Genomic DNA, 20,867 nt, shown 5'->3' with positions numbered 1-20,867 from the left:
ACAGTAGAATCCGGTTATAACGACTCCGCTTATAGCGTCTGTACGGTTATAGCGACGATAATTCTGCTCCCCAGACAAACTTTTATGAGCAAACTTATACGCCTATGGCGCCTTCCGGGTATGTTAGACGGTCCCTTGAGTGTACCTATAACCGGATTCTACTGATATGATGTAGGGTATCTTCTAGTTGTGCACTCCAGCTTACATGTGAATACATGCAGCCACTACTATGTCAATCAGTTCTCGACTTGGATTAGATTCATATGCTCATTTCGTAGGCTTAATTCGAGTGTGGTCAATTGATCCTCCTCAATCGCATTTCTCTTAGCATCGATGGCTGAACTGTATTTCAACGGTTGCATGGCGACATATGCCTGCATGTTCAGCTCCTAAAATTCGCAATGTGTTTCCAAGAACCAGCTGAATAGTTGCACAATGCTCTTGAATCCTCTCAGCTGTAAGCCTTGAGCAGAGCAACCCAGCGTGGGGTGAACCGAGAGGGACAACTAGCCACAGCAGATAACGGTACGGAGCACAGGGTATTATGGGTTAAGTGGGGAGGGCAGCGTCCAGAGCTGCGTTTCAATGCAGGTCACACTGTGGCCAAATGAAAAGAAATCGAACGACCGTTGCCACGGCGTTGACAACATGAGACTTGCGAGCGAATGGAGACGCAAAGGAGACGCAAAAGGAGAAGCAAACGGACTTCCGTATACCCGTACGCCCGTACAGCTGTATACCCATTCAGCCATTACCCGTGCACCCGTACACTCTGACACCCGTTTACCCGTACACCACTCTACCCGTACACTTTCCCACCCGCACTTCCGTACGCCCCTCTAGACACTCCTCCACCCGTACACCCGCATTCTGGACTCGCACGCGTCTGTTGTTGATTTTAATTAAAATCTTTAAGCTGCCGTTGATTATTAATTATAGGGCAACGGTTCGCAACTGCAGGTGATATTGCAGTGGTGCAGTTAATTGCATTGCTTATTAGGTTACAGTTTTCTACGCCGGAGCACTCAATATTCATGACTTGCCAGCTGATTGCTGCTGGCACTGACTTAATAACTTGCATAAGTTTACTCCCGGTTCGCGTTCCATTTTTAGTCAGCTGTATTCCAGATGAAGTCTCATTCTACAGGTTGTTTCTTCAACAGGACTTTCAGTTTCGAATTATCTTAAGCTTCAGTCAGCTGTATTCCAGATGAAGTCTTATTCTATAGGTTGTTTCTTTCAGCTCTGAATTGTCTTAGGCTTCAGTCAGCTGTATTCCAGATGAAGTCTCATTCTATAGGTTGGTTCTTCAACAGGACTTTCAGTTTCGAATTATCTTAAGCTTCAGTCAGCTGTATTCCAGATGAAGTCTCATTCTATAGGTTGGTTCTTCAACAGGACTTTCAGCTCTGAATTGTCTTAGGCTTCAGTCGAATGTCTTAAATGAAATAAACAGCATTGAAAGGCGAATGAGAATACGGTCACACTCAAATCGATTGCAATTTGAGCAGGCGGCATGTCCACTTCACTCAGCGCTGTTTTCAAATCCATTTCGCAAATTATCAAACATCGGCAACCCAACCACCTCAACCACCCGAACTAACCGCACCACCCACAGTGGTAGTCAAAGAACCTTTTTGACTCGAGTGAAGTGTGGGTTTGGGTTAAAGGGCGTCACTGTCCAAGCACACATCACATGCGTGTGTGTGTGTGTGTGTTTAGTCTGTCATAGTTTGGGGCACACACACACGTTTTTTTTGTCATTCACTTTTTTGCGACTTGTTTGCTCAAAAATTCTGATATATTCAGGTTTTTTGGCTTTTTGGCCACAGTTTTTGGCCGCGATGCCCAACGCTCTGACTCTCCGGCAGTCTTTAACGAACGTTTTCACCATTTTCACTTCGTTTTTTTTTTTTTTTTTTTTTGCTACACACAAAAACTCACACACACACACACAGAAAGAGTCGCCGAGCGTAGGCCGCAGTAAATACATTTTGTTTTTCTTGGCTTTTCACGTGTATCGCCCATTTTCCTCCGTGCAGCCCGTTAGCTGTTTGTGTTTTCCGAGTACTTGGTTATGGTAATCGAATTTCAAATTATTGCCCCGGGCTATATGTATATATGCATGTCAGACAAGCCAGGACACACAGCGACTGCTTTGCTTGGCTCGCTTCGGTACTTTCCATACTCTTCGCAACGAGAGAGGCCTTGGCAGTGCGTACATAAATTTCGGGCATCAATATCACCTAAGACCACATTAAGTATCTCTGAATTAACTAAATAATAAAATCTATAAATTACAATAATTTTTAATTTTATTAAATATTTGCAAGAAATTTACTAGCATAAAAAAGATTTTATTTTATTTATTTTCTTTATTTTGTTCAAACTTTGGATACTTAAATTTTGGGACAGTCTAGGCTTAGATTTATCACTCGAATCATTTAACAAAACTTTAGCTGCTGGAAAAAATACAATAAATAAAATAAAAAAAACCTAATAACTAAAGCATTACTTTTCATATTCATATTCATATTCATATTCTATTATTTGTTTTTTTTTGTTTTTTTTTTTTTTATTCTTAGCTGAAATAAAAATCCAAATAATATATACATTATCAAAAAAAATTAAAAAAAAAATGTACTCATTTTTTTATAAAATTAAAATAAAAAAAAATAAAAAAATTAAAAAAATGTATTAATTTTGTTAATTACCATTTGAAGGTATTAATTTTATTTTATTTCCATATTGTGACATCACTGTCTCTTTATTATTATTTTAAAATTTGTATTTTTTTATTTTTTATTTTTAGATTACTAATTCAAAAATTTATTAATAAATTATGTCAGCACTATAATATTTTACAAATTAGCTGAATTAACGGAAATAATTTACGACGTGGTCAGAAGCTTGATAATCTTCTTAAGGGTATTCAGTATTCAGCATTCATAAAACAATTTTTTCAGCTCTTATATATTTTGTATTTTTTGTTTTTATTTATTTATTTATTTTTTTTTGTCTTCCTATTTTCAAGTTTCTGTTGTTGTTTTTCTAACGCGTCATTTTCCGGTAGCCTGTGACGCTTTCCCTACATCCTATTGGGACATTTTCCTAGCCCCGTGTGTGTGTGTGCCTGTGTGTGTTTTCATTTTTCTTTTTTTATTATTTTTCTCAGCTTGTGAGCTTTTTCTGCTACTCTTTTTGCGGAAGATGAATTTGTTTCGGTTCGGGAAGTATTTTTTCCTTTGCATAGTAGTTGAGCGCATAGTTGTACACATGTGTGTGTGTGTGTGGGTGGGTGTTTGTTTTTTTTTTTTCTCGTATGGTTTGGCTCATCGTCCTTATGTCCGTTGTTGTTTACATCCTGTTTTTGGCGCGTTTTGAATATTTTTGCGGCGCATGTTTTGTCATGCAATAATTTAATTGTCGGATTTGGCAGCTTAAAAGCGAAACACACCCACACACACACAGAGATACTCACACACACATATGCAAGCCGCAGACATGGCCAAACAGGGCCTGCGTTCTGGCCTGGTCAGGTGCTGGGCTTTTGGGCAGTTTGTTTTCGCCTGACACTTGGTGCTTTATTTTTTATTTATGCTTTGGCTTTGGCTAGTTGCGTTTTCGCCCATTGACAAATTGCTTCAAATAGTTTTTTTTTTTCTATGTTAACGTAAAAACAAATGTAATAAAACAAATAAAAATACTTATTTAGTCAAAGCAAATTTATTTATATAAATAGAACTTGACTTGAATTTCTGCTGGACTTTAGAACTTCTTTCTATGCGTATATCTGCATTTATGACACTACTTAACAAATTTGAGATTTATATTGTATTCCCTTTGTTAGAGATCAAGTTATGGACGAATGTTAAATTAATCATCTATAATCCAATATTATAAACTAATCCTAGCTCAAAGATTCTGATAAGATTTGTAAAAATTTTATTTCTTGTAGTGTAGTGTATCATAATAGCTTGGGCTCTTGTAATTCAATATTTTCAATAATAATTCAATATTTTCATTGAAATTTATTTACTATTTAGTTTGGAGTTGTGCAACACTGATAACTTGATTTAATACTGACCGAAATATAATTATAGAATCATCAAGCCGGAACGATACCTTTTTCGATAATTTATCAGTAGCATGCAGCTACTTAAAGATTCTTTGGGGTATTTAAAAAAAAAAAAAATAATAAAAATAATAAAAAATCAAAAAAATTAAAATAAATATATATATATATATAGATATATATATATATATATATATATATATATATATATATATATATATATATATATATATATATATATGTATAATATTCTATACCATATAAAAAAAAAAAAAAAAAAAAAAAAAAAAACAAAAAAAAAATAAATAAATAAATAAGTAGAAATAAAAAAATATATATATTTTTAATATATTCTATAATGAAGTTGCTTGAGTTGAATTCATCGAAGTTCATTAATCGAAAATGTTAAATATCGAAAAAAAATATCGAAAGTGCTTAGACTTTGTGCTTAGCTCTGACTATTACTAGTTTAGATAAGCTAAATAGATTGTTTTTGTTGATCGTAGAGAACTTTATCGTATCTCACTTCATATCCTTCACTTCGCAGCATTTCCACTTCGATAATTATCGATATCCGATTAGAATAGCAAAAACTTTTCAGATTCAACTCGAAACAATTAAAACTTGAGCACAATTATATCTGGCTCGAGCACTATTCACCTTTAAGCAGCTCGACTGCGCAGCCACCCCGCCACCGTCTCGCCCGTGCCGAGGCCAACTGCATTCGAATTCAAATTAACCAAATTACCGAAAATTTCGCCAGCTTTTGTCTGCTTGGCTCAGTTCTCTTAATTACTTACAACTAACGGCTGCACAGTGGGTGCAAAGTTTGGATAGTCAATCGTATAAACCAGATACCAGAGCACCCGCCTCTCGCCTCTCCCACTGCCACGCCCACGCCCATTCCAACTTGCAACTTCGCTAGAAATGCAATTGAGGAAAGCTAAGAGCGAAAAGGGAGACAAAAGGCAGCCAAGCGCTTGGCTGATAGCTGCCTGTCGTCTGGGGGCGTTGTGGGCGTGCCAGTTGAAGAAATTACGCTGATTGAACACTAATTTATTTGTTTGTTTGTTTTAACATTCGGCGCATTGAAATGCGAAGCAGCAGCAGCAGCAGCCGACGAAAGTGGATAAAGCAAAAAAAAAAACAAAAAAAAAAACTTTTTATCCTTCGCAGAAGCAGCCAAAAATGCAGCCAAGGTGTGAGCAGGTGGGCTGAGACGGGACGGGTTGGTGTATTGATTGCCTGCAGCTGGTATCATCTCTCTCTAATGTTGCAAGTTTCATTGTAGTTGTTGTTCTTGTTGTTGGTTTTCTTGTTTTATTTCTTTCTGTTCAAGTCCTTTCTCGCTTAATTGGCTATAATTGAAATCAGCTCTTTGGGTTCGGAAAGAGTTCAAGCTAAAGGCAAACGGAATCGACTCGAATCGAATCGAATTGATTTGCAGTTACGAACTTTGATATAAATAATTGCGATAAACTTCAAATAGTCGTAACAGTAAAATGTTAAGTGCGTTCTTTAACAGCGCTTATGCTAACATAGCTGCTGAAGCCAGGTTAAATTTATAAAGTTAACAGCGCCCAGTTTACTAAATAACTTGAATTTTTAAAACCTTTAAAATCAAAATATTTTAAAAATAAATTTGCTTTTAAATGAATTAATTGTTTATTTATTATAATAGGTAAGTGTAATATATCAATTTCAAAAGAATTCTTAATCACCTCAAAGTATGCAATGCGTAACGGTAAGATTCTTGAGTAGAACACAAAGAATGAGTCAAAATGCTTTATGTTCTCTTTTTGGCTCCCACTCAGCAGCGCCGCCGCTCGCACTCACATAAAACTGGGAACAGTCTGGCGATTGAATTGGCGCACACGCAAACCACACTCGCAGTGCTTGGCGAGCGCAAACGACTCAAGAGCGCAGCGAATGTCACTCGTTGGCTGTGAAGAGTGTTACACTTAGCTGCAGCCGATCAGAGATCGTGGTTCCAATAAGACTGACTCTCCAATCATATTAGCGCACATGTGCGTAGGCGCAAGAGCTTAACAGAAATAGTTAAACAGCGAGAGCAGAGAGAGTGTGTGTGTGTGACGGCAGAGCGTATGGCTGTCTAGCTGTTAACTGTGATCTTTCGACGTCTGGAAGCTGACTCACACATTGCATACATATACTTGCATGCGTATATGCGTATGCCCGCGTCTTTGTGTGCGTGTGTGTGTGTGTTTGCATGCATATAATCAACGAGGACGACGTCATCGGCGTTTCGTCTGACTCTGTTATTGATTCTTTATGGTGATCATTCCATCTCGCTCTCGCGCTCTCTCTCTCTCTCTCTGATAACTGGTTTGCTGGGGCTATTGTTTTTAGCTATGTTAAATTAATATGCAGACGTTCGGTTCGCCGGTCTCTTTTGCATCGCGTGTGAGCCGTCACCTAATGAAGACTCATTCTGATTTGAATGGCATTAGCAGCGGGAGTCGCTCCAATTAGAATAGGAGAGGCGTAGCCTAACGCACAATTCCGATTGCTCTCGCTCAGTCCATCTCCCTTGCACTCGCCTCATGCCTTCAATGCGCCAATCCCTGTGCGCTTGCCGCTTACTTTATATTGCTTATTCCTCATTTTTGCGCTACCTTTGCGACCTCCTTTTCCTTTTTCGGTCGCACACACACAAATGCACAGACACAGGCACACCCTGGCAAAGCCTTGAACACGTTCTTGGAACAGGCACAAAAGGTGCAGCGCAAAACGAGTTCCAGTTGCTGTCGCTGCCGTCGCGACGCGTCGTTGCTGCCGGTCAACATTTGCGTGATTTACTTTTGTACTTCCACAGCATCCACAGCGATCGACGGGCGAAACTTTAACATTTTGCTTTTGTGCTCCTTCTTCCGCTCTGGCCCCCTGCTCCCCTACTCCGCACCTTTGCGCTGTTCCAATACCCAACTTCAGTTCGGTCAGCTGCGACGGCGACGGCGACGCTGACAGCGACGTCTGCGTCTGCGTCTGCGCAACTTTTGATTTTGCCTGAAACCGGTTTGCCAGTCTCCCCTCTCCCCGCCAACTCAAGTCTTGTTTTTTATTCATGTTTCATTTTTTTTTTTGTTTTTTGTTTCTGTGGAGTCTGTGTGTTTCTCTGTCTGTAGCTGTTTCTACTAACTGACCCCCGGAGAAACCCACAACGCCAGCCGCAGCGACACAGCCGACAAACGTTCAGTTAATGATCTTGTCAAGTGCTTTGTAGGCGTTTTAACTTTTTTTTTTTTTTGCTTAATTTCTTAAGATCATCAAATAGAAACGAGATACGTTCAAAGTCTAAGATAATTTGTTAATTTGTTAAGATTTTTTAAACAATCGAAGCGGCAGATCTTACAGAGTTAATTTATAAAGAGAGAACAAATAGAGGTATTTTCTAAGTTAATTTCTTATTTTGTTATGGGTTTTCAAGCAATTGACTTCGCAAGTTTCATAAACTCCTTTAGAGACTCTATTTTTATAGTGAAAATAAATAAATTAATATTTTAGAGGCAATTTCTTAACAATTTTATAAATAAATATAATTTTTGTGTATATACGATGATATGATAAGAAGTCTGATATGATTCTTATTTTAATTAGGGTGGCATTTAGTTAATTAAATTTTTAAAAACTTAATTTATGTAAAGAAAAATAAACGATTTTTTTAAAGTTATTTTAAAATTTTTTTATTTTTAATTTTTATTTGTATTTTTTTTCATTTTAATGTTACCTTTAAAAAATATTTTTAGCAATTGAAGACGAAACTCATTAAGACTTGCCTAAGCCAAACCAGTTAACAGCCAGTTATTCCTGAAGCAGCTGTCAACTAATTTACATTTGTTGCCAACCGAGCAAATGATCTCGATTTCAATTTCAATTTCGATTTTGAAGCATTTGCTGCCTGGCCAAGCAGCTTCCCATGTGCATATGTGTGTGTGTGTATCTGTGTGCATTGAAAACTTTTGTGCTGCTTTTGCCATACTCCAGTTATGTTTCGCTGTTGTGTGTGTGTGTGTCGCGTGTGTGTGTCGCGTGTGTGTGTGTTGGCATGTGCCCAACTGCAAATGCGGCATAAGTAAAATCGTCTGCTCTCTTCTTTTTGCTAGTCTTCTTCTTTCGCTGCTTTACTTTTGCATAATGAATGAGTGCAGAGGTGGCTTAGTGCATATGCCATAGTGTGCGAGCGTGTGTGTGCGCAAGATTTGCTTCTTAGACAACGGTGTACCAGCAACAACACACGCTCAACCTTTCACTTGCCCTCGAGGCAACAACAACAATCGTTCCAGCTTCCATGTGGTCGGCCACATTGACTTTGACTACAAGAAATTCACATTTCCAAATCGTTTTTATAAATAGCACTCTCGCACACACACACACACGCAGCCAAGGAACTTCTAATGCTGTAGAAAATGAAAAACGATAAACAACAGCAGTGACTGGGCGCTGCGGGGGCGTTGCGATCTCTCGCTCCCGTTCTCTCGCTCCCTCACTCGCACTCACTCCCCTGCACAGACTTTGGCTCTGGCGCTCTCTTCAAGTCTTTTCTTCTGTGCCTGCTTTCACTGTTGTTGTTGCTCTGATTGTTAACAGCAGCTGATGTCGGTGCTCTGTGAATTAACAGCTACTGTTGTTGCTGCTCTTGCTGCCATTTCCAATCAATTACATTCACCTTTTATAAGACATAAATAAATAAATTTATGTTTATATCTTCTAATGGCCTCTTATTCTCTGTGGGGGTGTCTATGTGTATGTGTGTGTGTGTTCAATTTATGACATAGAAATGTCAAAATTTGTATGCACTAAGATGAAATGAAATGAACGGTACTTATAGCTTTTAGCTCTTCTTTTATATTTGTTGGTTTTTGGGCTATTTTTGGGCGCCCATTGAAATGTCAAACTGAAACATTGCATGGCTATAAATATATGTGTATAGAAAACTAAATATGAGTGCATTTTGAAATATTGAACTATTTTTGAAGGTGACTTTGAGGACTTTTTTAATTTCTGTGCAGTTATATCTATGCTATATAGTAAAATAGCTAGAAAAGTATAAATATACTAATATATTAACTGTGCTAATTAACAGCTGCCGCTTGCATTTTGAGTGATTATTATGGCCTCGGCTAAAGTTTAACTCAATGAAATCGCTTTGCTCCTTTGACGGCTGAACCCTTGTGGAGTCAGCTGCTCTAAAAAACTCACTCAAATGCTTTGTACAAGTCACTCCAGCCCTCGCTCAATGGCGACGCGCTCTTAGCTTAACAGCAGCACGCTCGCTCGCTCTCTCTCTCCCTCTGTCCCACTCACTCTCTCGTGGTTACTCGCACTCCAGCAGAGTACATTTGTGAGCCAATAAGAGCAACAGACGTTGGGCACTGGAGTCAGCCGTTGCAGACGAAACCATGCAGAGAGCGTGAGAGAGCAAGAGAGAGCAGCGCTTGCTGCCGCTGTGGCTGTTTTGGCTGTTGCCGATTGGAATTTTTGGTGCATAACAGCGCCCTAACAGCGTACGACCAGAAGCAAAAACAACATCGAGCAAGGCGGACGTGTGTGTCGCATTTTGTTAATAAATTTTTAGAATTTCTGTACAAGAGAGCTAAACGCAGCTACCAACAAACGCTGTCACAACTAATTCAAAATAAATTTGATAATAATAATAAATACGAAAATAATTCATTAATTGTGTTAAATATAATAAAAATCGTGCAGAGTTGCCTTGCTCGTAGTATTAAAAAGAAAGTAAAAAAAGAGGAAAATTAACCAATATAAGTGTTGAGTAATATACGTAAAAAAGGAAAAAAAAAAACAGGAAAATTTACGAAAAATCACAAAAATAAAAAACAGCTAAGAAAATAAGCAATAAATTATGCAACAATATTAACCAATTCAAGAAACAACATTAACAACATTTTATGAAAATCGCGCGCGTTTCAACAGCCGCAACGATAACAACAGCAACAACAACAACAACAACAACCAAACAGCTGTCAACAAAATAAAAGAATATTCGTCTGTGAATTTTTTATCAACAAGAAAGCAAAACGAAGCGCGAAGCGACTTTTTTTCGGTGATTGTGTACGTGTGTGCGTGTGTAGTTGTTGTGCCGTAGTTGTTGTTGTGTTGTGCCTGTCAATTTTTGACATCTCCGCGTGCAAGTGTATACGTGTATAGGTGTATACGTGTATAGGTGTATAGGTGCGTGCGTACGTGTGCCTCTGTCGCCTCTGTCAGTCGCCTCAGTCTGTCTATGTGTGTGCGTTAGTTAGTCAGTTGTGCCTATGCGCGTGTGTGTGTGAGTGTCTCGCTTCATTTTGCCTTTGGTGTCAGTTGAAGAGAAAGAAAACGAATAGCTCGTCGCAGCTGAGCAGAACGGAGCGGAGTAAACGGAATAAAGTGTGCTTCAAGTCAAGTTCTATGTGTTTGCCGGCATTTTAATGACGTCACGTCAAGCAGCGCAGTAACAGCCATAAAGCAAAAGCAACAACAACTGCAAAGTCAGCAAAACCACAAAGCAAGAAAAATAATATCAAGTAAAAAGCCCGAAATAAAAAAAAAAAACGCGTTTCTTCTGCTGTCGCTCGCTCTCTTCTGCCTCCCCCCGCACTATCGCTGTCCCGCTCTAAACCACACTCAGCTGCTCCGTGCGCGTGTGACTGTGTGTAAGTGTGTGTAAAAGAAGTTACAAATTCTAACAGCAAATCGCAACAACAACAACAACAACAACAGCGGAGAGAATCGAATCAAATTGAAGTGCAACGCATCGCTCGCATCGCATCGCATCATCAGCTGCTTCTCAAGGTGTTTATTTAGCTTTAATTCACATCTAAATTATTTATTCACACGTGTCTAAAAAGTTTCCCCATTATTACTAATACTCAGAGTTTTACCCATGATTGAAAAGTGGTTTATTTTTGTTTTCTTTTGAGCTAAAATTTCTATTTGAGCTTTTCGTCGAGTTGCTGAAATTATTGACAATATTTTCAAAGTGTGCTTAAAATTAAATTTCACAAATGTCGAAATTAGTTTCGTCGTGTTTATACTTGTAGTAACACAAAAGTTTCACATGTTTTCAAAAAATATTGTTTAGTGTGTTTAAAATTAAGCCGAACATACAGTGGCTCCAACGCCAAATCGGACAAGACTATTTATTTATTTCAATAAGTATTTTCTACGCAGTAAGTTAACTTTTTACCGTTTTCACATTTTTCTCAAATCTATTATGTATTAGCCCCCTAAACAAAAAAAATTTTTTTAATTTCAAATGACAACATTTTTTTATTTTAAAAAACTAACAACAAGTCCGATTTTGAGCTTCAACGCCAAATCGGACAAAAGAAAACTTTAATAAAAATAAGAGAAAAACTTAATATTTAATATTTTGTTGCAAAACCTTTGTTTGCGACAACAGCCTGCAAGCGATTGGGAACTGATTTGACCAACTTTTTGCAGATCTCTGGCTCTATGGAGTTCCAAGCTGCAAGTAATCCCATTTTCAATTGGTCCAGATTGTTATACCGGTTTTGGTAAACTTTCCTCGCCAAAATTTCCCACAGATTTTCTATTACGTTTATATCCGGGCTCTGGGCAGGCGTTTGGATCAATTTGGGACAATTATGGATTAGCCAGAGCCTAGCTAGCATTGAAGTGTGCTTGGGGTCGTTGTCTTGATAGAAAGCAAAGTCTTCAAGTATTCCTAATTTCTCCGCACTCTGCTTAACATTTTTTTTCAAAATATCAAGGTAGCCAAATTTATCGAGTATGCCATCAATAAAGTGCAAATGGCCAACTCCCGCACTCGACATACAGCCCCAAACCATGACTGAACCTCCTCCATGCTTAACAGTGCCTATTGTGTTCTTGGGCTCAAACTCAGTATTTGGTTTACGCCACACATACACCTTACCATCGGACCCATGCAAATTAAATTTACTTTCATCAGTAAACAACACCTTTAAATAAGATAATTAGCAAAAAAAGAAAGGTATTTAATATGATATACAACCAACTAACATGATTCCAAAAGTCATCCGTTTTTAGCAAGTACTCTTTCGCGAATTTTACCCTAAACGCTTTGTTCTTAGGGCTAATATAAGGCTTTTTTTGGGCAACTCGGCCATGCAAATCATACCGATGCAAAGTATTGCGCACTGTGTTATCACACACATCCTTTCCAAAGTTTGTTTTTAATGACATCCTTAGTTCCTTGCGGTTTTAAAGGGATCAACCTTAATTTCCCTTATAATCGACCGCTCTTCCCTTGAGTTTAATCGCTTTCTTTTTCCCTCCTGGCTTTTGTTAATCAATCTTCCATCTTCCCGAAACCTTTTTATGATATCATGGACGGTAGATTTGCTTCTTCCGACCAGCTCTGCTATTTCTCTAACAGTTTTGCCATCAAAATGCAGTTTTAATATTATTTGGCGTGCCTCAACACCAGTTTGCTTCCCACGTGGAGCCATTTCGCAAAAATAATTTGTGTTACTGTACGCCTATGAGCTTGAGAACATAACGAAACGCAATAAGCAAAACAAAAACGAAAATCTCCGCCAAATAACGGATCTTTTTCTTGCAGTTTTCTTTTGTCCGATTTGGCGTTGAAGCTCAAATCGGACTTGTTGTTAGTTTTTAAAAAAAAAAAAAATGTTGCCATTTTGAAATTTAAAAATTTTTTTTTGTTTTAGGGGCTAATAATAATAGATTTGAGAAAAAATGTGAAACGGTAAAAATTTAATTACTGCTAAATAAAATACTTATTGAAATAGATAAATAGTCTTTGTCCGATTTGGCGTGGAACCACTGTATGTTAGGCTTTATAGAGGCGATTTTACGTTTTGGGCATTTCGATTTTAGCTTCCCATATTTCCTTTACAGTTTTACTAATCTGGCCAAGCAGCCAGTGCTATAGTTAACATTATTTTAATTTAAAAAAAAAAAAAAAATAAAATTATAGCTCTTTGATGTCAAATTTATTTAAAAATTATTATTTTTTTTTTCAATTAGTTGACATTTTTGTTATATACATATATCTCAGATATTAATATTATTAAAAAATTTAATAATATATTAGTATTTAATTAATTAGTTTCATATGGAAACAAAAATAAAATAAATAAATAAATACAATATATTAAACGATATAAAAGATATTTCAAAATTTGAAATTGAATTTGAAATGAAGTGGTATTTCATTAAAAAAATGCTAAAAAAACAAAACTAAACTTATAGTTTCTTCTTCAATATATTTTTAAGGAATTACCTTTTCATTTCTGCAATAATTTGAAAGTTTGAGCACAATTTTAATTTTCAATAAACATAGAGGGTTTTAATAAGAACTTTAATGCAATAGATATATTTCGAATATTAAATTTAATTGTGCTTATACTTACTTTTTTTATATTCTGAAAAATCGTTACATTTCAAGTTTTAATAATATTTTATAATATTATAATAAATATGTAATATTATTTTAATTTCTTTTTGTCGTCATCTAAAAAAAATTTACTACGCAGATTTCTGTTGAAATAAAATAAAATAAAATCATTTGACATAAAAGTGATACAAAAATTTAAATAGTTATTAGAAAAATCAAAAGCTTTTGTAAGATGAATTTTTGTATTTGTCTTATAATTTACTATTAACAAATACTTTTCAGAAAGTCCAAAAGTCGATTGAGATAAACGATTTCAGTTTTACACCTGAATTCTAAAGAAATTCGATTAAATTTATCTAGGCATCTAGAAAATGTTTAAGTACAACATGAGAATTGTAAATTTTAAACTCTATTATATCTTTCTTCCAATCCAAAGAATTCAAGCTGAAAATTAGTTATAAAAGTTCATAACAGAATTTTTTGATTCGAATATATTTTTAATGAAGCTCACTTGAACTTTGTTACTTTAATTGGTTTTTGTTTAAGGCATTAACTTTTTATAATAATTATAAAAATCGAACGAAAAAAAATATCTGAGCAACTTTTTGGCCCGCAGCGCTGCTCTGCGCTGTCTTCTCTTTCGCGAAGGCTAATGAACTGTGCGAGCTATTAAAATGTAGTTTATCAGCAAAAAAGGCCGAAATAATACCAATAAATGTGTAAATATACTTATATGGCATGTATGTATGTCTATAGAAGCCCCGTATATGTATGTACATATGCATATTTATAGATAAATATGAAGTCATCTTTCGCAGTTTTACGAACTTTATTATTAATTAATCATTTGGGTCCGACGAGTTCTATTTAAGTCCAAAAACTTGGCTTGTGAAGCGCTCCACAAACTGAGTTGAATTTTAAGTTGGCCACACACTGACACCCACGCACACACAAACACACACACATACAACAAATCATGCTTAAATTTAATGCAAATTTTGCAATTTTTATTCGTATGTAAAGACCAAGCAAGGCCTAGGCTACAAATTCGTTTGCTCCATCATGTTTTGCTCTGTTCTTTCTCTACTCGTAGGTCTTATAGGTTTTGTCATGAAAGAAGAGCATTTTATATTATATTATATTATATTTATATATGTGTACATATTGGCTGAGTTCATGCATTTATATGGATGTATAGACATAGATATATGTTTAACTAGCATCAAATATAATATTAACTTACATTTATTTAATATTATTGTACTATAATCTAATACTATAATTAATTATATACTATAATGTATTGCAAATACATTAGCAGACTTTATAGCAACAGTCGATAAGTTTTGCTATCTAAAGACAAGTTTTCCGGCCTACGATACCCTTAATATGTAATACCATATTAAGTATTACATAATACCGTCTGAGCTACAGCTGGAGTTGAGTTATTGCTTTCGTCTACACTAAAAGCTTTAACTATGTATATATATTATATACTTAGCTATATATCTAGTTTCCGTCTACAAAAATCTTTAACTAAAGCGTATCGAAGCGTCGGCGTGTCATAAATTTTGTCTTTTATATTTATTTTATTCGCATTTACTTTTATTTATTTTTTACTTTTTGCTTTACTTAGCGCGAGATGCTAACGCGAGATATTGCGCACTGTTGTTGTTGTTTTTATTTTTGTTATGAAAAGTCACGTTTTTTTTGTGATGTTTTTTTTTTTTTTTTGCACCAGCGGCCTTTGTCGTCGAGCCCGAGTCGAGTCGTTTCTGGTTCTGATTCCTTAGCCTCTGGCATTACTTCAACTCGTAAACATGAAATTTATGTGCTCTTTCGAGACTGACTGTAATACATTATACATATATATATGCAAATATATATATACATATAAATATATGCTCATTCCACATGTGATTTCTGTTCAAATTTGTTGTAATCTATTTTTGTTTACATTTTTAAGGCGGCAAATTGAATTAGCGCCTCGCTAGAGTGAAAGAAAGGAAAGAAAGGAAAGCAAAAGTTGTATATTTGACACTTGCCATACATAAACACATACAAACTTATGTGTAATGTATGTGTATATGTCTTCATATATGTACCTCTCCAATACTCTGTCTAAATTTAATAAATGAGCCAACGAAATCGCTTGGAAAATGCCACATAAATTGCTTTGTCTCTGCTGAATGCCGATATTCGTCTTTCAAAAAGCAAAATGAAGCCCAATACTGTAGCAAAAAACAACTGTAGAAAAAAAAAGAACCGACAAGCTCAACTAAAATGTGAGAGGTGAGGCCCGAGACCAAAAAACTCTCAAGTCTGAGGACTTGGCATGACTAATCGATTCGATTTTTCGACTAAAAAGTCATGCCAAACTCTTACAGCAAATATGGTATATTGCTCAGCATTCTCTCATCTCTCTCTCTCTCTCTCTCTCTTTATCACTCAGTCTCTTTGTCTCACCCCTCCGACGCAAAACAATAAATAAATATCGATAGCTTTGCCATGAAGCTTTTCATACAAATTTTACTTCAGTCGTTTTGTCTCTTCGCCGCCCTCAACAAAACTTGAAAGTCACTGGACAAATTTTGTGAGCTCTTCAACTGCCAGCGACGACATTTGAAATTGCCATTTGAATGATGCGCCAAATACGTTGAGTGAGCTGAAAGGCACAGAGAGACAAAGAGGAAGAGAGAGAGAGAGAGAGAGAGGGAGATTGAGATAGAGAGATGCGTCTCCGAAGTAGTTCAGCAGTTCCGAAGCAGTTCAGTGACGGGATTTTGTGGCTTTAGCGCTTCAAGAAATCAGATCACTTCAAACATCAATTTAAGCTATGCGAATTGCAATAATAATTTGTCTTAGGCAGGAGCTGGGGCTGATGAGACGTAGTAAAAATGAAATTGAGGGGAATAGAAGAAAAAGACTTATATTTACATATATACATATGATTTGTATATTCATTCAAAATAATAATATTTAAATTTATTATTGTTAGAAAACATAAAGCAACAAATTCAATATTTGCTATTACTATTTTTAATAATATAGAAAATAATAATATTTAAATTTATTATTGTTATAAAACACAAAGTAAAAAGTTAAAAATTTTATATTACTATTTTTAATAATATACAAAATATTTAATAATCTGTTATTCATTGTGTATTATAATTTAATTATACAAAATTTCTATTATATATTATACATAGTATAACTATGCTAAATTAAATTTTTGCACACTTATTGAGTAAAAATTCGCGCACTTTCTTCGCGCGTTACACAACACTTATATGAGGAGAAATTTCTCATCAGATCTAACTTTTCATTCAAGAAATCTTTGTAAATGTTCCGGGAAAGCTTAAATTCATGCATATATTAAAAAGCATCAAGTAGAATTTATAAATTATTTATATACTTATTTAATATAACATCACAGCTCTTCAAATTTAACCAAATATATATTAACAAATTGAAGCAAATTAAAAACGATTTCAAATGAAGTTAACTTAAGACTTTTATGGCCAACCTACTCGCAGCAACAAAAGCTTAAGAAATTTAATTGAATTTGCTTGCAACTGGCAAATTATATAACTAATTGCACTTCGAGTGCGCACAACTGCACAACAGGCAGCCAAATAATTGCACAACTTGAGGGAAATAATTTCGATTCGCTAAAAATGTATAAAAAATGCTATAAATGTTGTCTAATTGATGTTTTTTTCGTTTTTGCTTTTTCAATTGTCTTTCGTTGCTCGAATGGAGTGTGTGTGTGTGCAGATGTGTGTGCGTGCGTGTGTGTGTCGAAAGTGAAGTTAGTTACAAACTAATTTCATAGCTAATTACACGAATGGAGTTTTTGCTATGCTCTTTCCTAATATATCCCCAATCAAAACTTTGCTTTCATTGCACTCGAAAATTTACTGAAGCGTCACATTGTGATATTATCAAAAGTTAGCCAAGTTTTTACTTGGGTTCATTTAATGCAAAAGAACTAGTTCATTTATGCGAATGCATGCTAAATAAACTAGAATAAGAAATGCAATTTCAAAAATCTTTACGCATTTACCAACACTGAATATTAGCTGTTGAAATGGATTATTAAATTTGAAAGGTTACGAAAGCGGGTGAAAGAGAACTTGAATAAAACGCCAATTTATTGAAATTCAGTTTAGAAATTCCATCGCATTTTATCAATTGAAACGTAGTTTATAAAGCCTTTCAGCCTTTACCAACACTGAATAGACGAATTTCTCTTCTCTGTCTCTTTTCATGTTTCTTTCGAAACCTTTGTAATATTCTTTGGTTAATATCAATGCTCGAGCATTGTCTGTTTTCTTTCTTTTGCGGCGCATAAACATTTTGGTTTCTATCAAAAATTGTTCGTGCTCGCTTTTTATTTTTATATTTCTCTCTGCTGCTGTTGCTGCTGCTGCTGCTGCTTCTTCTTCTTCATCTTCCTCAATTTTGTTGCTCACTTTTTGATATTTTGAAACATGTGCTCGTCGTTGTGCTAAAAATACCACAAGTTGTTGTTCTTGTTGTTGTTGCCTCTCAACGAGTCAAAAAGCAAATGGGCTGAAAGCATGATCGAAACACAGGCTAACAAATATTATTTCATACAGCTGGAGGCGGCAAAAAATTTAATTTGATTTAATATGGCTTAAGAGAAATACAAAATATGAATCTAACTGTGAACTGCTTTTCGAATTCAGCATATTGAAGTACAGTAAAACCTGCCTGAGTAGATTTGCAACAAGTGTATAAATATTTGCATTTATATCTGTATATTTCAAGTGATACAGATATCTATATTTGTGTCTATATTTATATGCTACATATAAAAATAAATAAAAACCAAAAATAAATTGAAAAATATATTTCAACGTGGTTTTTCCCTGTATGTGCATCTGCGGCCTCTGGCCCAAAGAGCCAGCCGGCAGCTGTTGTACATTTTTGGATGTATCTGCCTGCAGCTGTGCAGCGTAGCGCAATGTCCCCAAAGCTACACCCCGTGCTACCCACACACGCCCCTCGCCCCTCGACTTGCCGCCCTCTTTGCCCATGCGGTCTGCGTTTTGGAAACGTCGTCACCAAAAATAAGTTTTTCGTGCATGAAATTTTTGGCAGCCAAATGCAGCAGCAGCAGAGGCAGCGGCAGCAACAACTAATAACAACGCGCTGCATTTGCCTTATATAAGCAGCGCTGCCTTTTAACCCTTAGCTGGGACAGCGTGCTCAGCGTCGACCCGTTGCCCGTTTCATGCTAAATTGAGATCAATTGAAAGCGAAATTGATTGCTTAACCTTCGTTCCGTCTCTCTCCCTCTCTCTCTCTCTCTCTCACTCTCGCTCCCTTGAGGCGTGTGGGTCAGCCATGGGCGTGGCACAACTGATGGGGCCGCTGTCTGCAAGCTGCTTAAACAAATTAGTTCAAAGTTTAATTCAATTTCATTTGCTGCGCGTCACATTATTCAAACGCACTTGAGAAAATTTTAATTATAATTTTATAAGCTCCCTCTCTCTCACTCTCTCTCTCTCTCTCGTTCGTTTCTCTTTTAGTTATTTTTATATGAAAAAAAAAAATTATAGAAAAAAGATGAAATGAATTAGGCAAAATGTGTGTGAGGAATTGTTTATGCTACAAAATTTTAATATTTAGCTTGCTGTCGCTCTTCGGTCCACGTGTGTGTGTGTGTATTTTAAGATAAGCAAAACTTTTGACTCTGCCAAAATGTATTAGATGAGTGCATGTTTCATAAGTAAAAGAGAAATAGAGAGAGTGTGTGCGAGAGAGAGTGAAAATCTCTCTCTCTCTCTCTCTGTTACTCTTTCTTCGAAAAACTTGCTTTGCCGTTGGCATTTCAGAAATGTGTTATTATTTGCCTCAGATTTCGATTTGCTCTCGCTTGATTGCTGTGCGCCTCAAAGAAACAAAAATTATTTATACAGATTTTGACTCTGACGTAATTAGCTGACGCTTAAGAAATTCATTTTGTTTATAGCGTAGTGCGACAAACGTGACGGTCAATAATTAAGAAATTCATATATAAATGCCTAAACTAATTGACTAAAATGCCTTACTTTTCCGATTAGATTAGATATTAGGAACTACCTGCCAAAGTCGAAAAACCGATTAATAATGAATGTCCCATTCGCAAAGAATTTGGTTGATAAAACTCTGCTAGAATTTTTAAAATAAACAGAACAGCATTATAAATAAATATATATATTTTAAATGAAATATATACATTTTTCTATCGAAGCAGAATGTGCTGTATATATATGCATAAACATCAATCGGCTTAACCAGATCAAATCGGACGACTCATAGCCATTTGTCGGATATATATATATATAGTCGTATAGGTTTTTAATATTTTGATGTTCCAGTTTCCAGCGTTTGGCCTGAATCATTCTGTGGCATTTGCATTTGCAATTCGCTAGAGTTGAACGCTTCATTCCGGCATTGTTTACGCTTTTGGCACGTTTTACGTGGTCCGCCTCCATGCCTTATATAGACTCGGTGGCTGCTGATCGAAACTTAACACTTTTGCCCAATTACAATGTAGCAGACCAAAAATATCTATTTACATATGTATATTTACAGTGATGTACCGATATGATGCACCTTAAATAGAGTTATGGTTGTCGTCTGGCGAATGGCTAATAGACGTCGACGATAGAGCTTGACTGATTGTTGTCGTCGGGCCCACGCGTTGAGAAATGCTAAATTAATTATGCATGTCAATGTTTGACAATAAGAATTAATTAGCCTAGAGTCAACTCTGAACGGGTTTGTTGTTGCTTTAGTTACGCTTCAGGTGAAGAAGCAGATAACGCCCACGACTCTCCCCAGCATGACATAAGCAGCTCCAGCTGATGATAATGCTAATCAAGCTAATGATGATTACAAACAGTACTGATCAGGCTGACGATGCACTTAACAGAGATGTTACAACTATTCTGTTACGCAGCAAACACTTTGACATTTATGTAAATTGTTGTTTGTGTTTAGTTTCAGTTGCACACGCTTGTCGATTGGAGTGCAGGGGATGATTTGTTTGGTGCGGGGGGCGGGGGGGCGTGGTGGCGTGGTGGCAGCCATATAAGCTCTGGTGTTTAACTTTTATCTAATCGCATTTATTGATAGCAAGCAACAGTGGAAGCCGCATTGAGCTTTCTCGCCCTTTCCGCTGGGGCTTCATTGTTTGAGCTTATATTATTATTATGTGTATTTTTTTTTTTTTTCGCTTCTTCCACCTTGATGTATGTCACAGCAGGGCAGGGCGGGTCACCGAGCTGGCCGACGGGGGCTTATGTTGTATAATGTTGCAACAGAGCGGTTACTGACCGTTGCGCGGCGCGCCTTGCTACGGCTTCGAGGGCAGCGCAATAAATACTC

The 20,867-nt window shown here is 36.3% G+C and overlaps 1 protein-coding gene across 33 annotated transcripts in view; it reads left to right on the top strand.

Moving 5' to 3' along the window:
- The window catches only part of mbl (splicing regulator muscleblind), a 258,467-nt gene that overhangs the window by 75,532 nt on the left and 162,068 nt on the right, over positions 1–20,867 (top strand). For 10 of the 33 annotated variants that reach the window (XM_089469915.1, XM_089469913.1, XM_089469903.1 and 7 more), the window contains exon 1: positions 9,589–10,891. The exons of 4 other annotated variants lie outside the window; for them this stretch is intronic. The gene's annotated coding sequence lies outside the window, so the exon portion shown is untranslated. Of the gene's footprint in view, positions 1–9,509; positions 10,892–20,867 lie in introns of those variants that run through there. 19 more of the 33 variants (XM_089469925.1, XM_089469922.1, XM_089469920.1 and 16 more) reach the window with 3 other exon arrangements.

Source organism: Drosophila arizonae, chromosome 5 (genome assembly GCF_054131065.1).
Source record: "Drosophila arizonae isolate 15081-1271.41 chromosome 5, UAZ_ARI_1.0, whole genome shotgun sequence".
Classification (NCBI taxonomy): domain Eukaryota; kingdom Metazoa; phylum Arthropoda; class Insecta; order Diptera; family Drosophilidae; genus Drosophila; species Drosophila arizonae.
Note: the sequence above shows the minus strand (reverse complement) of the source record. Positions and strands in the feature narration are given on the sequence as shown.